Source organism: Triticum urartu, chromosome 1A (assembly GCF_056163025.1).
Source record: "Triticum urartu cultivar PI428250 chromosome 1A, HENAU_Tu73, whole genome shotgun sequence".
NCBI lineage: Eukaryota > Viridiplantae > Streptophyta > Magnoliopsida > Poales > Poaceae > Triticum > Triticum urartu.
In genome coordinates this window covers 555,507,566-555,530,577 of record NC_141873.1, presented here as the reverse complement: position 1 = coordinate 555,530,577, position 23,012 = coordinate 555,507,566, and positions in this window count along the sequence as shown.

The window sequence follows — 23,012 nt, the reverse complement described above, 5'->3', positions numbered from 1 at the left end:
TGAAGCGGAAGTTCATTATGATGCCAGTGCTCATCCAAGGCCCTAAGCAACCCGGCAACGACATTGATGTGTACCTAAGGCCATTAGTTGAAGAACTCTTACAACTGTGGAGTGGAACAGGTGTACGTGCGTGGGATGAGCACATGGGGGAAGAATTTGACCTAAAGGCGTTGTTGTTCATGACCATCAATGATTGGCCTGCTCTCAGTAACCTTTCAGGACAGACAAACAAGGGATACCACGCATGCACGCACTGTTCTAACGATACCGACAGTATATATTTGGCTAATTGTAAGAAGAATGTGTACCTGGGACATCGTCGATTTCTTCCGAGCAGGCATCCCGTAAGAAAGAAAGTCAAGCATTTCAAAGGTGAGGCGGATCACCGGACGAAGCCTCGCCACCGTACTGGTGCTGATGTACATGATATGGTCAAGGATTTGAAGGTGGTCTTTGGAAAGGGTCCTGGTGGACAACCTGTTCCGAATGACGCTGACGGACGCGCACCCATGTGGAAGAAGAAATCTATATTTTGGGACCTGCCCTATTGGAAAGACCTAGAGGTCCGCTCCGCAATCGACGTGATGCACGTGATGAAGAATCTTTGTGTGACCCTGCTTGGCTTCTTGGGCGTGTATGGGAAGACAAAAGATACACCTGAGGCACGGGAGGACCAGCAACGTATGCACAGAAAAGACGGCATACATCAGGGTCATGCAAGCTACGCTCTTACCAAAGAAGAGAAGGAAATCTTCTTTGAATGCCTGCTTAGTATTAAGGTACCGTCTGGCTTCTCGTCGAATATAAAGGGAATAATAAACATGGTAGAGAAAAAGTTCCAGAACCTAAAGTCTCATGACTGCCACGTGATTATGACGCAACTGCTTCCGGTTGCATTGAGGGGGCTTCTACCGGAAAACGTTCGATTAGCCATTGTGAAGCTATGTGCATTTCTCAATGCAATCTCTCAAAAGGTAATCGATCCAGAAATCATACCAAGGTTAGAGAATGATTTGGTGAAATGTCTTGTCAGTTTCGAGTTGGTGTTCCCACCATCCTTCTTCAACATCATGACGCACGTCCTAGTTCACCTATGCGAAGAGATTAACGTTTTGGGTCCTGTATTTCTACATAATATGTTCCCCTTTGAGAGGTTCATGGGAGTCTTAAAGAAATATGTTCATAACCGTGCTAGGCCAGAAGGAAGCATATCCAAGGGCCATGAAAATGAGGAGGTCATTGAGTTTTGTATTGACGTTATTCCTAACCTTAAGCCGATTGGTGTTCCTGAATCGCGGCATAAGGGCAGACTGGATGGAAAAGGCACGCTAGGAGGGGAACAAATAATATGTATGGACGGACATTCTCTCACTGAAGCACACTACACAGTTCTACAGAATTCCGCCTTGGTGGCTCCGTATATGGATGAACACAAGAATTTGCTATGCTCCAAACACCCGGAGCGGTCTGATGACTGGATTACACGTGAACAAACCAGGAGTTTCACCAGCTGGTTGCAGACACGTACCATGCATGACACCTCTATTGAAGATGACCTGTACTTGCTGTCCCAGTTACCATCTTCGAATATAATGACTTTCAAAGGGTACGAGATAAATGGTAATACATTTTACACGATCGCCCAAGATAAGAAGAGCACCAACCAAAACAGTGGTGTCCGCTTTGATGCAGAAACCAAGACAGGAAAGGAAACATATTATGGTTATATACAGGACATATGGGAACTTGACTATCGACGTGGTTTGAAGGTCCCTTTGTTTCGGTGCAAATGGGTCAATATGACACGGGGCGGGGTAACGGAAGACCCGCAGTACGGAATGACAACAGTGGATCTCAACAATCTTGCGTATGCAGACGAACCATTCGTCCTAGCCAATGATGTGGCACAGGTTTTCTATGTGAAGGACATGTCTACCAAGCCAAGAAAAAGAAAACATAAGGAAGCGAATGCATCGTACAATGAGCCAAAGCGGCACATAGTTCTTTCTGGGAAGAGAAACATCGTGGGAGTGGATGACAAGACAGACATGTCAAAAGATTATGAAAAGTTTGATGAAATTGCTCCATTCACAATGAATATTGACCCGAGCATCCCGTTAAATGATGAAGATTTTCCATGGTTACGGCGCAAAGGGACACACGCGAAGAAAAAGTTTCACACCCAAAGATCTGGGATGTGATCGGCTTCACTATCATCACTTTCTTCTATGTTTCACACCCAGGAGGGAATCTCTGTAATAGTTAGGGTAGTTATGTGTTTTGGCATTTGAAACGCGAAGAAATTTTATGTGCAAACAAATTCTTTCATGCCTTTACTGATTTTTAAAGTTAAGTTATTCACAAACTAGTGATTCACACTAATTTCAAATAATTCAAAATTTAAACTATTCAAATTTGAAAACTACGGGCACTAACAGAAAGTTTGTAATTTTTTGTACCTAAAGCAAAAATATTCACAAAGAAACTCTAAATACACAAAAAAACAACTCAAAAATAAATAAAGCAAAAAAATAAAAAAAAAGCCCGCCTACTGGGCCAGAGCGGCCTGCATACGACTAGAAACCCAACCTGTTGTTGGGCCAGGATGCAGGCCCGCAAAGGCCCAGTAGGCCCACAGGGCAGCACAGAACATGTAGGCCCAGTAGGCCTACTTTGGAGAGGAGCTCGAGAGAGCTACCGCACGGGGGTTTATAAACCAGTGCGGACGCCCCTCGGCTAGCGAGGTGGGACTAAACTTGCCGCACAGCACCTTGCCAGCGCACCCCCTTTAGTACCGGGTGGTGGCTCCAACCGGTACTAAAGGCCCCCCTGAGGGAGTCCTGGATTAGGGGGTGTTCGGATAGCCGAACTATACCTTCAGCCGGACTCCTGGACTATGAAGATACAAGATTGAAGACTCTGTCCCGTGTCCGGAAGGGACTTTCCTTGGCATGGAAGGCAAGCTTGGCGATACGGATGTTCAGATCTCCTACCATTGTAACCGACTTTATGTAACCCTAACCCTCTCCGGTGTCTATATAAACCGGAGGGTTTTAGTCCGTAGGACAACATACACATCAACAATCATACCATAGGCTAGCTTCTAGGGTTTAGCCTCTCTGATCTCGTGGTAGATCAACTCTTGTAATACCCATATCATCAATATTAATCAAGCAGGACGTAGGGTTTTACCTCCATCGAGAGGGCCCGAACCTGGGTAAAACTTCGTGTCCCTTGCCTCATGTTACCATCCGGCCTAGACGCATAGTTCGGGACCCCCTACCCGAGATCCGCCGGTTTTGACACCGACATTGGTGCTTTCATTGAGAGTTCCTCTGTGTCGTCGCCGTCAGGCCCGATGGCTCCTACTATCATCAATGGCGATGCAGTCCAGGGTGAGACCTTCCTCCCCGGACAGATCTTCGTCTTTGGGTGGCTTCGCACTGCGGGCCGATTCACTTGGCCATCTAGAGCAGATCGAAAGCTACGCCCCTGGCCGACAGGTCAGATTCGGAAGTTTAAACTACACGGCCGACATCTGTGGGGACTTGATCTTCGACGGATTCGAACCACTGCCGAGCGCGCCACACTGTCACGACGAGCATGATCTAGGTCTGCCGCCGAACAGTGCCCTGGAGGCCGCACCCGCATCGGCTCCGACCCCTAGTTCGGAGCCCACCGCGCCGATCGAGGATGGGCGGTTGCACGCCACCTCGGGGGCTGCGATCCCAACGGCAGTTGAGCCGAACACCAGCCCCGTACTCTGCAAGACTCGTGACTCCATGGAGCCGGATTCTTCTCCGGATTCCGAACCCTCCGCGCCCCTGCCGACCGAATCCGATTGGGCGCCGATCATGGAGTTCACGGCCGCGGACGTCTTTCAGCACTCGCCTTTCGGCGATATCCTGAAGTCACTGAAGTCTCTCTCTTTATCAGGAGAGCCCTGGCCGGACTACGGTCAGCAAGGTTGGGGTACGGACGATGAAGAAATTCAAAGCCCACCCACCACCCACTTGGTAGCCACTGTCGACGATTTAACCGACATGCTCGACTTCGACTCCGAAGCCATCGACGGTATGGACGCCGATGAAGGAGACGATGAAGAACCAGCGCCTACTAGGCCCTGGAAAGCCACCTCGTCATATGACATATACATGGTGGACACCCCAAAAGAGGGAGATGGCGATGGAATAGCGGAGGATGACCCCTCCAAGAAACAGCAAAAGCACCGACGTCAGCGGCGCCGCTCAAAATCCCGCCAACACAAAAACGGCAATTCCAGCACGGGAATAATAATACCTCGGAAAGCGTCGAAGAACATCCCCCGAGCAAGATTTAGCACAGGAGGATGGAGAAACCAGCACTCATGAGAGAGCGGCTGACAGAGAGGTCGAGGACGATAATTATATGCCTCCCTCCGAAGACGAGGCAAGCCTCGATGACGACAAATTCGTCGTGTCAGAGGATCCCCTCGAACAAGAGCGTTTTCAACGCAGGCTTATGGCCACGGCAAGAAGCCTCAAGAAAAAATAGCAACAACTTAAAGCTGATCAAGATCTGCTAGTCGACAGATGGACTGAAGTCCTTGCGGCCGAAGAGCATAAACTCGAACGCCCCTCCAAGAGCTACCCAAAGCGCAGGCGGCTACCCCGATTAGAGGAGGAAGCACTCGACGCGGCCGACAGGCCACCTCATGGCCGCAACAGAGAGGCCTCTTGGCCCTCCACCCAAGCCGCACCCCGTACCAAGGCACTGGAATATGCGCCGGACTTACGAAATATGTTGGAGGACAAGGCAAGGCAAACAAGATCGATCTACGGATCGCGTGGGCGCCCCACGGCTCGAGACGGTAACCGTCACGCCGGCCACAAATTCGGCAAAACCGAACACAGTAGACAAAGCTCATTGGACCTACGTCATGATATAGCCCAGTACAGAGGCGCCACACACCCACTGTGTTTCACAGACGAAATAATGGATCATCAAATCCCCGAGGGTTTCAAACCCGTAAACATCGAATCATATGATGGCACAACAGATCCCGCGGTATGGATCGAGGATTACCTCCTTCATATCCACATGGCCCGCGGCGATGATTTCCACGCCATCAAATACCTCCCACTCAAGCTTAAAGGACCAGCCCGGCAGTGGCTTAACAGCCTGCCAACGGGGTCAATCAGCTGTTGGGAGGACCTGGAAGCCGCATTCCTCGACAATTTCCAGGGCACTTTTGTGCGACCCCCAGACGCTGACGACCTAAGCCACATAATTCAGCAGCCAGACGAATCGGCCAGGCAATTCTGGACACGGTTCCTAACAAAGAAAAATCAAATACTCGACTGTCCGGACGCAGAGGCCTTAGCAGCCTTCAAGCATAATATCCGTGACGAGTGGCTTGCCCGGCACCTAGGACAGGAAAAGCCGAAATCCATGGCAGCACTCACGGCACTCATGACCCGCTTTTGCGCGGGAGAAGACAGCTGGCTTGCTCGTAGCAACAATATGACCAAGAACCCTGTTCGTTCGGACACCAGGGACATTAGTGGCAGGTCGCGTTGCAACCAGCAGAAGCGTCGCATTAACGACGACAATACTAAGTATACGGCAGTTAATGCCAGATTCAGAGGCTCTAAATCTGGTCAGCGGAAAAAGTCATTCAAAAAGAATCCTAGGGGCCCATCCAGCTTGGACCGAATACTCGACCGCTTGTGCCAAATACATGGCACCCCCGAAAAGCCGGCCAATCACACCAACAGGGACTGTTGGGTGTTCAAGCAGGAAGGCAGGTTAAGCGCCGACAATGAAGACAAGGGGTTGCATAGCGATGACGATGAGGAGCCCCGGCCGCCGAACAACAATGGACAGAAGGGTTTTCCCCCACAAGTGCGGACGGTGAACATGATATACGCCACCCACGTCCCCAAAAGGGAGCGGAAGCGCACGTTAAGGACGTATACGCGGTAGAGCCAGTCGCCCCAAAGTTCAACCCATGGTCCTCCTGCCCGATCACCTTTGATCGAAGAGACCATCCCACTAGCATCTGTCATGGCGGATTCGCCGCATTGGTTCTCGACCCAATTATTGACGGATTTCATCTCACTAGAGTCCTTATGGACGGCGGCAGCAGCCTGAACCTGCTTTACCAAGATACAGTGCAGAAAATGGGCATAGATCCCTCGAGGATTAAGCCCACCAAAACGACCTTTAAAGGCGTAATACCAGGTGTAGAGGACAGCTATACAGGCTCAGTCGCACTTGAAGTGGTCTTCGGATCTCCGGATAATTTCCGAAGCGAGGAGTTAATCTTCGACATAGTCCCGTTCCACAGTGGCTATCATGCACTGCTCGGGCGAACCGCATTCGCCAAGTTCAATGCGGTCCCACACTACGCATACCTTAAGCTCAAGATGCCAGGCCCTCGTGGAGTAATTACGGTCAATGGAAACACCGAACGCTCCCTCCGAACGGAGGAGCACACGGCAGCCCTTGCAGCGGAAGTACAAAGCAGCCTCTCCAGGCAGTTCTCCAGTCCGGCCATTAAACGTCTGGACACCATCAAGCGCGCCCGGAGTAACCTACAACAAGACCGCCTGGCACGTTCCGAGCAGGCGTAGCAATGCGGCCCCAACCCCAACCCTCGCAAAAAGGCGACGCTAGTACTTCGCGTCCATAACTACGCTCTAGAAATACCATGGGCATAGGGGGAGGGGCACCATCATGGCACGCCCAAAACATGGCTTAAACCGCACCAGGGGCTACCGATTTTTTTTACTTTTCTCTTACTTCCAGGACTCTACTCTTCGGAAGGCTTGTTCAGTAGTTCAATTGCCGCACAAACGATGAAAGGACCAGGGAAGCAGACAAGCCATGCCGCATTATGGAAATCCCAGGTGGTCTCTATCACGAGCAGTATACCTGTTTCGCATACTATTCCGCAGCTTGCCCCTGGAGCAGACATGTTAAATAGTCCAACTTTTCATTTATCGCATTACTTGTATCGTTCTGCTTTGATCGCGGCTATTTTAATGAACAATGCATAGCTTTTGTCTATTTTTTGCATTACCTTTTTTATATATATGTTCCTTAATGACATGTTGCACCCGTACACTTTGGTACGGCGAAAATACGCCAGGGGCTTCAGTACCCCTCAACATGGTGTGAGAAGTCCGAACACTTTAACAAGTGCGGCACCCCGAACTTATAGCATTATATGCATCGGCTCCGAATCATGTCTTGGGTCAATAGTTGGGTTTGCCCGGCTCCTACGTTTTGGTGCCTTACATTCCGCTATATCGGCTAATGTAGCACTAGGAGAACCACTGCGATTGTGCCCCGGTTGAGCTGGGTCGAGCACCTCAGTGGAGAAAGCTAAAACTGACCGTCATGATGAGGCGAGAGCTGGTCGCTGTTCGAGAGGTCTTTTCGAGTCCTTAAAGACTTATGCCGCTTAGGGCGAGGAGTCGGCTCTGTTCGGCCAAGGCGTGGATAGCGCCCCGAACTCGGTCTTCCGAATACTAGGGGCTTCGCCGAAATTTAAAATTATAGAATTCTATGGCTAAGTGAGAGTGTTCACGCATTATAGTCCGATTGCCTCGTTCGTTGGGCTGAGCGCCTCCCTCGAAGGACCCAAATATGGGAAAAAGAGCGCCCAGGTTTATCCCCGAACACCCCAGCACTAGCGGCAAGGGGGCAGAAGCCGACGACTCACCATCTCTCAGTATTGATAAACAGCCGCACAGAAGGTAATATTTTAAATTCAAGCAGCATTGCTTAGCGCATATGAACAAGTTTTCAGCGCACAGGATAACATGAGCGGGTTTTACTCAAAAAATACATCCTTGGTACATTCATCCGCAACAAGGCGGGCACCCTTCAGAACATCCTTATAATAATTCTCGGGATTGCGATGCTCTTTCCCCGGCGGTGGCCCATCCTTCACAAGCTTCTCCGCATCCAGCTTGCCCCAGTGCACCTTAGCACGGGCAAGGGCCCTACGGGCACCTTCAATGCAGACGGAGCGCTTGATGTCTTCAAGCCTCGGACAGGCCTCCACCAGCCGCCGCACCAGCCCAAAATAGCTCCCAGGCAGAGCCTCTCCAGGCCACAGCCGAACTAGGAGGCCCTTCATGGCCTGTTCGCCGCCTTGTGGAGCTCGACCAGTTGCTTCAGCTGGTCGCTCAGGGGCACGGGGTGTCCGGTCTCAGCGTATTGAGACCAGAACACCTTCTCCGTCGAGCTGCCCTCCTCAGCTCGATAGAATGCAACGGCATCGGATACACTCCGGGGAAGATCTGTGAACGCTCCTGGAGAGCTCCGGATTCGGGTAAGTAACAGGTAACTCACGTTTATGTGTTTACTTTGCATAGAGAATGCCTTACCCGCCGCAATCTTCTTCACCTCATCCAACTCCTGGAGGGTCTTCTGGGATTCGGCCTTGGCAGATTTGGCATTTTCAATAGCCACCGCAAGCTCGGACGCTTGCGTCTTCGAGTCACGCTCCAAACTCTCATGTTTTTCCATGAGAGCCTGAAACTCTTGCCGCACCTTGCCAACCTCGGCCTCATACTTCGCCCGCTCGGTGCGCTCCAAGGCCGAATTCTTCTCGGCCTCGTCCAGCGCTTGCTTAAGGGTCGCCACCTCAGACGTGGCCCCTACAATAGCCACGATAATCCTGTCATTTTTTGCAATTGCACCTTTTTTATATATATACTTTTAACAAGGTATTTCTTACCTTCATTGTCCTCGAGCTGCTTCTTGGCACGCTCGAGCTCTTGCTCGGACCTTTCGAGGTCCTGCTTTAGCGTGTCCACTTCCGCAGTCAGTGCGGCGGACGCAAGCAGGGTAGCCTGCACATGCATATTGACTCATTTTTGTTAGACTCCTGCGAATTCTATTTGATCCTCTATTCGGCTTTTCTTCCCGAACGCCAAACAGAGCATCAGGGGCTACTGTCTATGCGGTACTATTATTTACGCATTCTTTACTTACCTCAAAGCCTGTTAAAAGGCTTGTACAAGCTTCAGTCAGTCCGCTTTTGGCGGACTGAACCCTGTGGATCACCGCACTCATAATAGTGCGGTGCCCCTTGTCGATGGAGGCACCTTGGAGCGCCTCCAACATATTGTCCGGCGCCTCCGGTTGGACGGAGGTCACCAGCACGGCGGGCTTGCTCCTCTTGGAAGGAGGTCCCCCGCCGGACTCTGGAACCTTTGAAGATTCCGGAGCGGTGTCCGGCCTAGGGCCGGACTTGGAGCCCTGGGGGGTTTCATCCCCTTTACTCCTGGAGTCCGGGAGGTCGCCTTGCGACGCCTCCGGGACCACCTCCTCCCTGCTGGGAACCTGTTGGGACAACACCTCGGTGTCATCCGTAGGGCGGGGGGAGGAAGCCGTCGGAAGCGAGTTCACCTCCGACGAGTCCAATGAGCCGCTTGACGACGCGTCGAGCCAGTCTTTGGGTGGGCTGCATAAGCATATTCGACATAAGGGAAAGCTGTGCAATAAACGAATACTATGAATTACTCCGGTATCCGGATACTTACGATTTTGCCAGGGGCTTGGCCCTGGGCTGCCACTCATCTCCGCCGTCGTCGGTGTCGGCGGAGTAGTCCGGAGGAAGGGTTTTCCCCTTCTTGGACCCTCCGGCCTCCTCAGAGAGGGCGGCCTTCCTTTTCTTCCCTTCCCCCGTTGGAGGGGGAGGGGTCTCTTCTTCCTCATCCTCGTCTTCATGGGAGGAGTGCGCCTCGGATTCATCGGATGGTGAATCCGACACCTCCGGGCGTCGGGCACTCTTTCGAGTCCCCGTGTCCTTCTTCTTGGCCCTCTTCTCCAGCACCACATAGGGTGCCGGAACCAGCAGCTTCGCCAGGTAAGCGTCCGCTGGGCCTTCGGGCAAAGGAGCCAGATAGTTGATCTGTCCGGACGTCACCTGCCAATCCTGTCAGAGGAAAGGGAGCTTAGATCCCGCATAGAATCAAACTATGTAAGACTGATACCCTGTAAAAGGAAAAACAGCTTACCGCGAGCACGTGACGCTGCGCGCTGAATCCGCGATCCTCGGTAGCGGATGCAGGAGCCTCGGCGCCCTTGAAAAGCATCCTCCAGGCATCTTCGTACGTCGTGTCGAAGAGCCTGTTTAGAGTTTGATACTGCGCCGGGTCGAACGCCCACAGATTGAAGGCCCGTCATTGACACGGGAGGATCAGGCGGATGAGCATAACCTGGACTACGTTGACAAGTTTGAGCTTCTTGTTCACCAGGGTTTGGACGCATGTTTGGAGTCCGGTCAGCTCTCCTTTTTTACCCCACGACAGGCCGGTCTCCTTCCAGGAGGTGAGCCGTGTAGGGGGTCCGGATCGAAACTCGGGGGCTGCGACCCATTCGGGGTCGCACGGCTCGGTGATGTAAAACCACCCCGATTGCCACCCCTTCAGGGTCTCCACAAAGGAGCCCTCGAGCCACAGGACGTTGGCCATCTTGCCAACCATGGCACCGCCGCACTCCGCCTGGCTGCCGTGCACCACCTTCGGCTTGACGTTGAAATTCTTAAGCCATAGGCCGAAATGGGGGCCGATGCGGAGGAACGCCTCGCACACGACGATGAACGCCGAGATGTTGAGGACGAAGTTCGGGGCCAGATCATGGAAATCCAGGCCGTAGTAGAACATGAGCCCCCGGACAAATGGATGCAGAGGGAAGCCCAGTCCGCGGAGGAAATGGGGGAGGAATACCACCCTCTCATGGAGCCTAGGAGTGGGGATGAGCTGCCCCTTTTCAGGAAGCCGGTGTGCGATATCGCTAGCCAGATATCCGGCCTTCCTCAGCTTTTTGATGTGTCCCTCCGTGATGGAGGAGACCATCCACTTGCCTCCCGCTCCGGACGTGACTGGAGAAGGTTGAGGTGGTAGTGCGGACTTGGGCGCTGGAGCTCAAGTGCGCAAGAATGGATAGGCAAAGGAGGAAGAAGGCGTGGGTGAAAAGGTGGATCCTTATCCCCTTATATGGGTGGACGCAACAACGTGTCCCCACCAGCCTGGTAAAACTCGCTTATCTCCAAGCGTCGTAATCAATGGCGCGGTTGGGTTACCCACGCCCGTATTGATGAGAAACCCGAAATAAGGGGACACGATCTCTGCTTTAACAAGACGTGCCATGGAGACCGCCTCGCGTAACGCGCTAAGATGGGACGGTAAAACGGTTCGAATAAAAGCTTGGCCGTGGTGTGATGTCACACTACGGAATACGTCAGCAGATTAGATTTGTGTAAATATTATTCTCTTTATGGCAATATGTGGAAACTTATTTTGCAGAGCCGGACACTATCTTTGTGTTCAAAATCTTCTATGAAGTACTTGGAGGAGGAACCCGCCTTGCAATGTCGAAGACAATTTGCGCGCCGGACTCGTCGTCATTGAAGCCTGGTTCACGGGCTACTGAGGGAGTCCTGGATTAGAGGGTGTTCGGATAGCCGAACTATACCTTCAGCCGGACTCCTGGACTATGAAGATACAAGATTGAAGACTCCGTCCCGTGTCCGGAAGGGACTTTCCTTGGCGTGGAAGGCAAGCTTGGCGATACGGATGTTCAGATCTCCTACCATTGTAACCGACTTTATGTAACCCTAACCCTCTCCGGTGTCTATATAAACCGGAGGGTTTTAGTCCGGAGGGTTTTAGTCCGTAGGACAACATACACATCAACAATCATACCATAGGCTAGCTTCTAGGGTTTAGCCTCTCTGATCTTGTGGTAGATCAACTCTTGTAATACCCATATCATCAATATTAATCAAGCAGTACGTAGGGTTTTACCTCCATCGAGAGGGCCCGAACCTGGGTAAAACTTCGTGTCCCTTGCCTCCTGTTACCATCCGGCCTAGACGCACAGTTCGGGACCCCCTACCCGAGATCCGCCGGTTTTGACACCGACACCCCCCTTTAGTACCGGTTGGAGCCACCACCCGGTACTAAAGGGTGTGCGGTTCCCGCCGCTTGGCTTGGCCAAAACAGGCCTTTAGTACCGGTTGGTGGCTCCAACCGGTACTAAAGGTCCATCCTATATAACTAAACACTTCAAAAATTTCAGTTTCTCATCTGCTTCTTCTCCTCTGCCCTGTCGCCCGCCGCCCCCGTCTCCATATCCCTCGTCGCCACCCCCGTCGCCGCCCCGTCCCCGTCGTCGCCGCCCCGTCGTCCCCGTCCCCGTCGTCACCGCCGCACCGTCCCGGCCCGTCCCGCGTCATCCACGTCCCCGTCATCGTCGCCCCGTCCCCGTCGTCGCCGCCCCGGCCTGTCCCCGTCGTCGCCGCCCCGTCCCTGTCCCCGTCGTCGCCATCCCCGTCGTCGCCGCGCCCGTCGCCGTCCCCGTCGCCGCCCCCCGTCGCCTCTCGCCTCGCCGGTGAGCGCGCGCGCACACACACACATACAATTTTTTAGTTTTTTAGTTATAGAAAGAGTTATAAAAATGTTAGAATTTTTTCTTTTTTTAGTTATAGAAATAGTTAGTTATATAGCATTGTTAGAAATGTTATAGAAAAGTTAGAATTGTTAGGAATTTTTCTGTTTTTTAGTTATAGAAATAGTTATAAAAAAGTTAGAAATTTTTCTTGTTTTTAGTTATAGAAATATTAGAAATGTTATACAAATGTTAGTTATATATATATAAATGTTATAATTTTTTTTCTGTTTTTTAGTTATAGAAATATTAGAAATGTTATAGAAATGTTAGTTATATAGCATTGTTAGAAATGTTATAGGAATGTTAGTTATATAGAAATGTTAGAAATTTTAGTTATCAAAATCCAATCATTAAAAAAATGTTACTTTTTGCGGGCATATAGCTAGTATTTGTTCTCGACGATGCCCGGCCCGCATCCTCGCCGTCGACCCGTCCGCGACGACATCCGGCTCACCCATGTCCGGGACTGGGCTTCGCCGGGCTGGCACTGGGAGGTGCTGCCTGGAGGGGCGCGCCGCTTGATGAGGAACCCGGCCCCGGTCGTCGACCCTGATCTCGTTTGGTGGCGTTCGCGTGGGCCAGTTTTGGTGCGGAGGGAGCCGGCCCCGCCGGAGGTGGTACGTCATCGTGTCAGGGAGGAGGACGAGCACGTCCATCGCTACATGTTTGCGTTAGAGGGCGGCAGGTTCTCCAATACCTGGCAGTTTCTTCAGGGATCTCACTTCAGCTATGATCCTGTGAGGGTTCCTTCTCTTTGGGTGTCCACCGCCCGCGCCGCATGATTCGATGATGTATTCGAGATTATATCTATTATTCGAGACGATGTATTTGAGATTATATCTATTATTCGAGATGATGTATTCGAGATTATATCTATTATTCGAGACGACGTATTCGAGATTATATTCGATGATGCTTATTATGTACTATGATTGATTCAGTTTTTCCTTATTAATTGATTGCATCCATGCATTGTAATTTGAATATATTTCTTTTGGATTAGTTAAACAAAACCTATGGCGGACAATACCGGCAGAGAGGGAGAAGAGGCCCTGTTCAATATCATACGCAATCCTCGCGGGCCAGATGATGATCAGAATGAAGAAGATTATGACGGCTCCGGATATCTAAACAACACCGGGGAGGGTGATATGATATTCGATCGCGACGACCGAATTGATGAAGTCATGAACTATGAACATGACGAAGAAAATGTTGATCTTGAAACAACAAAGACCGGCGAGGTATATATATTTATATAAGCAGGCATCTGGTGATCATCACATGTTTTAAATGACTTGAAGATATATTAACGAATCGATCTTTCTTCTTTCAGCCATCCGGATCGAGCAAATCTTCAGGCAACAGGACGAAACGGGGCCCGAACAAAAAGTTGAAGGAGGGCGTAAAGTACAATATCGAGGCAATCAGACCTAATGGCGAACCATTCGCGCCTAAGAAGATTGCGGACAAGTTCGTTCGTCAGTGCGGAGTTCTTGTGAAGGACCAACTCCCGATCTCCCTTCAAGAATGGAGAGAGCCAGCAAAGCCACGTCCAGGAGTTACTTTTGTCGACGACAGACAACAACATTTGCTTTGGGAAACGCTCATGGAACATTTCACCCTACCAGATCATTTCACAAATGTAGATGTGGAGAAAGTCAAGGACGCTGCTCTTAGGAAGATGGCGGTTGCATTCAAGAACCACAAGATTCGTGAATGGGCCAAGTACGTCAACGGAGGAAGGAAGACTCCAGTATTCGAGGGAACACTAGAGAACCAAAGTGCTCATTAGGACGATTTCATGAAATTCAAGGATTCGGAATTATCTAAGGAACGGTCGAGAATAAACAAGGCCAATGCCGCAAAAAAGGATAAGTTCCATAAGCTGGGGCCAGGTGGTTATGCGGTGGGAATGCCTAAGTGGGATAAGTCTGAGAAAGAGAAGCTGGATGCAGGTGTCACTCCAGAAACATTGAGCTGGCCCCCCAGGTGCAGGACTTGGTTTTATGCGCATGGGGGAGAGTTGGACCCGAAGACAGGCAAAGTTTCCAAGAAGGCATGTCTGGACGGAGCCGAAGATAAGCTACTTGTTGCAATAGAAGAGGCTCGATCCGGGTTGTTCGAGCCCAACAGAGAGAACGACGAGCTTACGCGTGCCCTGGGAAATCCTGAACACCCGGGAAGAACACGAGGCATGGGCGCTATTCCGTGGTATGAGGGGTTTTCGGACTGGAACGCCGACTACATAACCCGTGCGAGAAAGAAGATTGCGGAGGAGAAGAAGAGGAAGATGGAGGAGGAGCAGAGGAAGCTAGACTATGAACGCCTTCAAGGCCTAGAATCAGCGCACTCGGACTTGGCAATCAAATTCCAGCGGCAGCAGGAGCAGATCGACTCACTTAGCCAGCAAAGGGGTCTCAGCAGCTAGCGGATGATCCACCAATGGATAGCACCATCCCATCCATGCCGAGAAGCAGCGTGGGTTCCGCCCCGGGCGACGCATTGCTGGATAGCTACCTAGTGGATGACATCATGGAGAACACTAACTGCGAGCTACACTTTAAAATGAAGAACATATCCATGAAGGTGGCGGACGCCCTTGCTTTTACAAATCCCCCCGAGGCAACCTTCCATTGCAACCCGATTCCAGCGGGCTATGCTCGTGTCTTGGTTGATGAGGTGGTGGACCAATATTCGGGGCTAGAGCTTGGCATTCCTGGAGGTGACGATGAGCACACACTAGGAGAGGCCAACCATCGTATCATCCTATGGAGAAAGGATTGCATCATCTTTCGAAGGCCACCGACACCGCGTCATCCAACTCCTCGTCGCAGTCCGCCATCGAGTCAGCAGACTCCTGCTCCTCCAAGTCCACCAACGCGTCAGGCCACTCCTCCTCCAAGTCCGGCACAGCTTTAGGCCACTCCTCCTCCAAGTCTGGCAAAGCGTCAGGCCACTCCTCCTCCAAGTCCGGCACAGCTTCAGGCCACTCCTCCTCCAAGTCCGGCACAGCTTCAGGCCACTCCTCCTCCTCCAACTCAGCCACGTCAGCTGTCTTCGCCGCCTCGGCAATCACGGAAGAGAGCCGCCTCAGCTATGGTGCGTAGCGGTACAAGTCGAGGTAGTACTGCAGGTACAGGCGGAGGCAAGCGATTTCAATATGGTCCAAGCCTCGCGCCTCTTCCGCAGAGGCCTTACAACAAGTTCGAGGAGGAAAACGTAGCCATATCGAAGGCCGTGGTGGAAGCCCATTTTGCACCGAAACCGCCACCGCCGCCAAGGGAGAAAGTGCCTGTGGAAAAGATTGACCACTTCATTCGTATGGCTAGACCACCAGCTCCCAAGCCTGTTGACACAGACTATGAGTGCCACCTCAGGAAGTTAAATCGAGCACGTCTACAGAAAGAGGCGAGCTCGAGCTTGAGCAAATCAGCTGGCAAAAGGAGCGGTAAAACCGTTCCCCAGCTGGGAGAACAGGCGGCGCAATCAATCCCCCCGCTTGTTGTGCCAACAACACATGAGAGTGGGTGAGCCCAATATTATTGTGGGCAAACCGTTAACGTTCCCGGGGTGGGCGATGTGGTAATAACCGAGGAGCATATTGCGCAGGCTGAATCGATCGGGATCACTGTTGGACAACTCCTTGATATCGAGCCCATGTCTCCAACTAGAGAGGAGGAAATAAAACGGAAATATGCCCGGGGCCAACCTTTGGTCGAGCCAGAGGAGGTCAATAAGCTCCCAACGAGAATGTATGAATTGCATCAATGGTACATGGACATTACCAAGATTTCCAATCGAGAGTCCCTCATGGTGAATGTCAACAAGGAGCATTACTACCATGAGAAAGCTGTGACCGTTGAGTATTCAGAACTATTTCAGCTATACAATAAAGACGCACTCGACAAATCTATCGTCAGTTGCTATTGTCTGTAAGTGATTTCTTTCTGTAATTTAAGTCTCAAGCTAGCTGTAGTGATCATTTTGATCAATCATTACCTGTAATTATCCTCACTATATTCTTTTCTGTGCTATTATGCAGGATGAAGATTTATGAAATGAAAAAAGGTGGACGCTATGGCATTGGGTTCGTTGACCCAAATACCATTAATGAATACACATGGAAAATAGATCCATATCACGAAAAAAGTGTAGAGGAAAGCATGCTACAGTTCTTCAAGGAACTCAAATACAATGAAGATATACTACTTCCTTACAACTTCCAGTGAGTCACACTGTCTTGTACTACAAATTCTGTTTTTCCCTACTAGCTATAGCTACATGGTTTTGCTTACATATGCCCGCTTAATTAAGACATGCAAACGTGTGTGCATGCAGATTTCACTGGTTTTTGTTAATCATTAAAGTTGATGAAGGAACAGTTGAAGTACTAGACTCACTACTTAAGAAAGCAAGTGACTACACCATCGTGAAGGGGATAGTCAACATGTAATTTCAATCATTATTAACTATATCTCGGCCTATTTAATTAGTTCGTCATTTCCTGATAACAACTATTTAATAACCCATTTATTCATTTTCTTTGTCGGCGGTAAGGCTTGGGCAAAGTTCATCAGGGTCACTCCAGGCCCATGGAAACAAAGTCTGAAATGGTATTGACCCAAGGTAAGTAATTAAGTAGTACTAGCTAGCTGCCATCTCTTTAATTATCATGATTGATTAATTATTATCTGATCAAATTCCATTCTCGTAAAGGCCCTGAAGTAGGCGCCGGGGAATGATCTATGTGCATACTACGTTTGCGAGAACATTCGCATGATGACGTCCGAAAGGAGCAAATCTCAAAGACAGGAGTGGGTACGATATCGATTGTCAGAACACTATTCACAATTTTTACACCATTATCGATATCTAGTCACACAACTAATACACATGCATATTGATCTCCTTCTTAACAGTTCAAAGAGGTGCGGGACAAGCTCCTAGCATAGGACCGCATAGAAGCAATTCAAGAGGAAATAGCGGGATTTTTGCTCGACCAGGTCATAGATCCCAAAGAAGAATACTATTACCCGCTACCGCCCCCATGAACCACTTCCAATTTTTATCGTGCTCCGAAGGCACCAATTAGGAGAAATTGTATGTATATATATATTATGATCGGTTCCACTAGAAATTCTATTTATATATATGCATAACGTGTACAATATGTAGTATCGTAAAATACCAGCAAACGAAAAATAATTAAATGAAAAACACAAAATTAAATGAAAAAGAAATCATAAACCCAACCCCCCCCCCCCCCCGGCACTAAAGGGGGGGCCTTTAGTGCCTACATTTTAGCGCCGGTTACCAAACCGGCACTAAAGGGCCTTACAAACCGGTGCTATTGCCCGGTTCTGCACTAGTGTAGAATTTATATAGCCTTTCAGCCGGTTTAGAATGCATTTTGTAAAGTCAATATCTATCCTTCAGTTTCATGTATCATATTGTCACATATTGAGCTCTTCAGTAGTAAATGTATCATCTTAAGAGTGTACTGAAGCTAGATTTGGACGCTGACGCGTACTAACAAGTTTTCACTTTCCCGACATGGGCGCAGGGGTGATCGATGCGGACTACCGCGGCCCGGTGGGCCTCGTGCTCTTCAACCACTCGGAGGCGGACTTCGCCGTGAAGCCCGGTGGCCACATCGCACAGATGATCCTCCAGGTGATCGCGACGCCGAAGGTCGCCGAGGTGGAGGACCTTGACGCTACCGTCCGGGGGGAGGGAGGATTCGGGTCCACCGGCGTGTGAACTCCGAGCCTTGGTAGATACATCTAGAGAAGTTGTTTGTTTAGGTTGGTGGTGAACACTAGGGAAGGTACCCACGTTTTGATGATGGTTGTGTGCGTCTGATGTTAAATGGATTCTTGTGATCTCTTTCAGTTGAGATGGTTCTGTGACCTTAGTTTATTTTGCACTTGATGTGTCTCTAATTTCCATCCATTGAGTACTGCATCTAATTTTTATTTTTTAATTCCTAATTAGCTAGTAGTAGCGTGGGGGAAAAGGTGCACGCTACTAGTACATAGGATAATAGTACGTGGGTTGCTAAAAAGCGCTATTGCTATCTCCGGTTACCAGTAGCGCTGGGACAAACAAGCGCTACTGCTAAAAAATAGCTGTAGCGCCGTAGCAGTAGTGTGTTTGCCAGCGCTACTGGTAGCAAAAAAAACCAATGCTACTAGTAAGCATTTTCCTAGTAGTGACACCTCGTCCCTTCAAGTTAATGGCGCACAGACTCCAAGGGGAGGGATGGCCGCTTGGTAGGAGCCAGCCTCCCCTTGTGGTCGCCTACTCTGGCCTCGCCGTCTTCTGGTGTTACGCGGACAGGTGGGGCTCGCCGTCTGCGGGCCATACCGACCGCCCGTCGTGGGAGCATGGCCCTATCTGACGTAGGCAACGTCATAGGCCGCGTGGCTACAGTACCGCATCAGGCGAGGGGTGTCCGCTTGGTGCACCCGTACTGTGCCCACGTTCCGCCCTGGATTCGGGGGTGGCAGGTCGCACTGTAGTCACGCCCTGTCTTGTCGTGGTAGGTGGGTGCTAACTTTGAGGGGGCAAAGTGCCGCCTGATAGGATTCAGCCCATGCCCTTGCCGCCTTCTGGAGTGCGCCGCCTTCTTGGGGTCCGCCGCCTTCTAGGAGGCGGTCTTTTGGCATCAGCCGGCCTCAAGGGCCGGCCTTTAGACCAGTCGGGTTGAGGGGCTTGGCCAGCACCGATGTCTTAAAAAGTGTTGAAGTGCTGATGAGGCTACCTGGGGTTTATCCCCCCGTTAATATATGTGTAATTTTAAAAATTAGTTAGCAAGGTCTACAACTGAGTGTTGCATATGTTCACATATTCTGGTTTTCTTTCTTTAACGTTTTGATATGGCTGCAATTTAATGTTGCTTTACTTTCAAAATCATTCATCTTCCTATTTAAGCCTAAAAAATGCAACCTACAAAGTTCTGCAGCGCGGGGTATTTTTTTAGTTATCTATATGCACACACACACACATTCTAACAACACATGCATAATTCTGAATGCAAAGAGCTCATAACTCGACAAGTTAATTACCTAGGGCTCCCCTGCAATTAGCGTGGGAACAAAAATAGTACTGTAGACTGAAAAGATGTTTCTATTATGATTTAATATGTTGTTGCTCTATACATGATAAACTTTACGTGATGAAAATCCAGATAACTGAAATAGTGTCAACAGAAGACGAATGGTGCTATATGCGTGCAAGGAGTGCTGGAAAAAACTGCACACAGAAAATGATAGCTCAGTGTTCGGCATGTCCAAGCCACTTGTTTGGTAATACATCCATAAGGTCCTAAAGAAAAGCATGAGAAACTGATTATAAACTGTGAACACATTGGTGCAGGTACATGATCATGACATTTTGAACAATTAGGCAAGCAGCAAGGGAACTTTTTCCTTCGGAGAATCCGAAAGGGCAGAAAAAGAAGTGAATGAGCACAGTTGAAGGCCTCCAATGCAAGACGTAGTCTGTTAGACGCAGCAAATAGTGTGGTCGTCAGTTTCGACCGTAGATGTTGTCGTCCCGGATCATCTATTTTGTGTAACCCAAGGTTATGTATTTTATGTCTGAACCTTAGCCACGGTCAATTTGATCTTGATCAAGTAGTGAGACAGTGGGTATGAAATACTTTATGTGTATATATATTATCGTTTCCTACATCATCTTCTCTGCATAGTCACTGCTAGCTGAGGTACTTCAATTTTAAAATCAAGGGATCTAGAACTGATTCCATACTAATCTGAAACATCGTGTGTGTTCAGTTCATTATGAAAAAAATTCCCTACATAATTACACCAGCTCACATATTTGGGCTTGCAATCAAAGGATCTAGAACTAATTCCACTGCGTGCTAATCCGAAGCATCAGGACATGCTCTTTCCTACATAATTATATTAGCTAGCTCATATGCCTAGTTAACATGCTTAATTCTACTCCCGCAACAAAAAAACATGCTTAATTCTCAGATCAAGGGATCCGAAATTAATTCCGTGTTAAGCTGTACTAGTCATTACGATTTTTTTTACAGTAGTTCTTATCTCCAAGTCAGATCTCTACTAATTCATCCAGGAAAATTCAGTCCGCTAATCAGAAACAAACACAAAGAGAAATGGGACAGAAATAGCACAGCAAACTGATTAGAGCAGGGGAATAATCTACCTACTCATAAAACTTGTACTAGCTCTGAAAACTGCACAAAGAATCAGTGGCGGAGCTATGTTGGCGCTGGGGCCGGTGCCCCCCCCCCCCCCTACATTTTCACGTTAATTATAGTTCCATATGTTTTATCAAGTGAGCTTTCTCCATGCTAAACAGCTGTAGCAACTCAGTTGTATGATGACGTAGCCCCCCGGCCCAATGTGACCAACCTGCAAGTGAAAAATACCTTAACCCATCAGCAAACCGAAGAACATGCATGGAGGTACTAGTACGTTAAAACGCATTTCCGAATAGGTGCTGCAACACACGAGATTGTCGTAGAACCTGCGAAGTAAAGGGGAAAAATACTAGTCAGTTTTCAATGGCTTTGGCATGCAAAGCCATCCAAGCGTGGAAAATAGATCCCTTGGTTGCGATAAGAGAGCTGTATATGAAGAAGCTCTACAGGTATATAACATGTTTGAGCGATACTTGACCATATTCTAATCATACAACGATATGGCTAATATATGCCACTAGAGTGCTCCAGCAATCTAAACATGAGCCAATTGTGGTTATCTTTATCGCAGTCTTTGTGGATCACTACTCAGGTATGTGGCTAATATATGCAAGAACGGTTCAGCAATAACACCAGGTTCTAATCATACATGGCATGCTAGCATTTAAGTCTACAATGGGCACTAGGTGCCACATTAATATTAATGTCCCAGAGGTGCAAGCAATTTTAGAAAAGTAAAAAAGAAATCACTTACCAGAAATAACTATGTTTACTTTTCCGCCAAGCTGCAATTGATTCACTGATGAGAAATATTGATCATTCAGCACCAGGGGCATGCCTCATGAGATTGAGATGTAGCAATCAGGACTGAGTCGGTCAAAATCCACTGAAGCAACCACTGCAGGGCTAGCTGGCCTGGATCCATCAGACATGATGGTAATTAGCGTGTGAACAAAAATAGTACTGTAGACTGAAAAGATGTTTAATATGTTGTTGCTCTATACATGATAAATTTTATGTGATAAAAATCTAGATAACTGAAATAGTGTCAACAGAAGACGACCGGTGCTATATGACATGCAAGGTGTGCTCGAAAAAACTGCACACAGAAAATGATAGCTCAGTGTTCGGCGTTTCCAAGCCACTTGTTTGGTAATACATCCATAAGATCCAAAAGATAAGCATGAGAAACCGATTATAAACTGTGAACACATTGGTGCTGGTACATGATCATGGTGCACGCCATAGATGCAGAACAAGACAACATTGTAGAAGCAAGAGTTGCACTTATAACATTAACAGAAAACCAAAACAGAATGAGCGAACCTTATAACATTAACAGAAAATCAGACATCATGCATGGAGAGGTACGAGTACGCTAAAACGCATTTCCGAACAGGTGCAGCAACACATGAGATCGTTGTCAAACCTGTGAAATAAAGGGGAAAAAACACTAGTAATCACAAAAAATTGTTCCCCTTGTTAAAATACATGCCACGCTTGGCCTATGTGGACTGGAACTTTTACTAGCTTTGAAAGCTGCACAAAGAATCAGTAGCGGTGGTATGTTGGGGCCAGGGGGGCCCTGCAGTGATTACTAGTATTTTAGAGAGACTTAGGTTGTGTTTGGTTCAGCTTTTTTTTACCAACTTCTGCTTTGAAAAGCCAAAAGCTAATCAAAGGGGTAAAATTTCAAAGCAGCTTTTGAGAATCTGTAGCTTCTCCCTAGTGTAAATTTCAAAGCTGGGGGTACCCCAACTTTTCAGCTTCCAGCTTTTCCACAGCAGCTTTTTCAGAATCTGCAGCTCAACCAAACACAACCTTAGATTAGCACCCCCCCCCCCCCCAAGTGATCTTCGGCTAGCTCTGCCACTGTAAAGAATATAAGTCAGATGATGGAACATTCATGAAGAAAAATCCTTTTCTTTTCAGAAGAGAGTTTTGAAACAAAGGTAAGTTGATGATTAGTAAAATAGGATTTTAGTCTGCGATACTTTTGATATCGACTAAAATTCTAAAAAGCAATATCTGACAAAAAAAATCTCCTACCTGACTAGCGACATCCTGACAAGTAGCCACATATGGCATTGCTCTCGGCCACAGACTTGGCTTGAGACCTGACATATATGTAGGGTGACATGATGTAAGGATTGGTACGAGCGGCTAGGATTGACCAGTTCAGAGAAGGCCTACTTTGAAGGACACTGATGTAACTTTTAGTTTTAGTAGTAATCTTTGTTGTTTGTGTGTGTTTTATGCGATAACAAATAAATTCAGACCTTCAGCTGCAAAAAAGGAAAACACGTGCGTGCACCAAAACAAAACCATAACAAATCATGTACGTGAACAACGGGAACAACCTGCG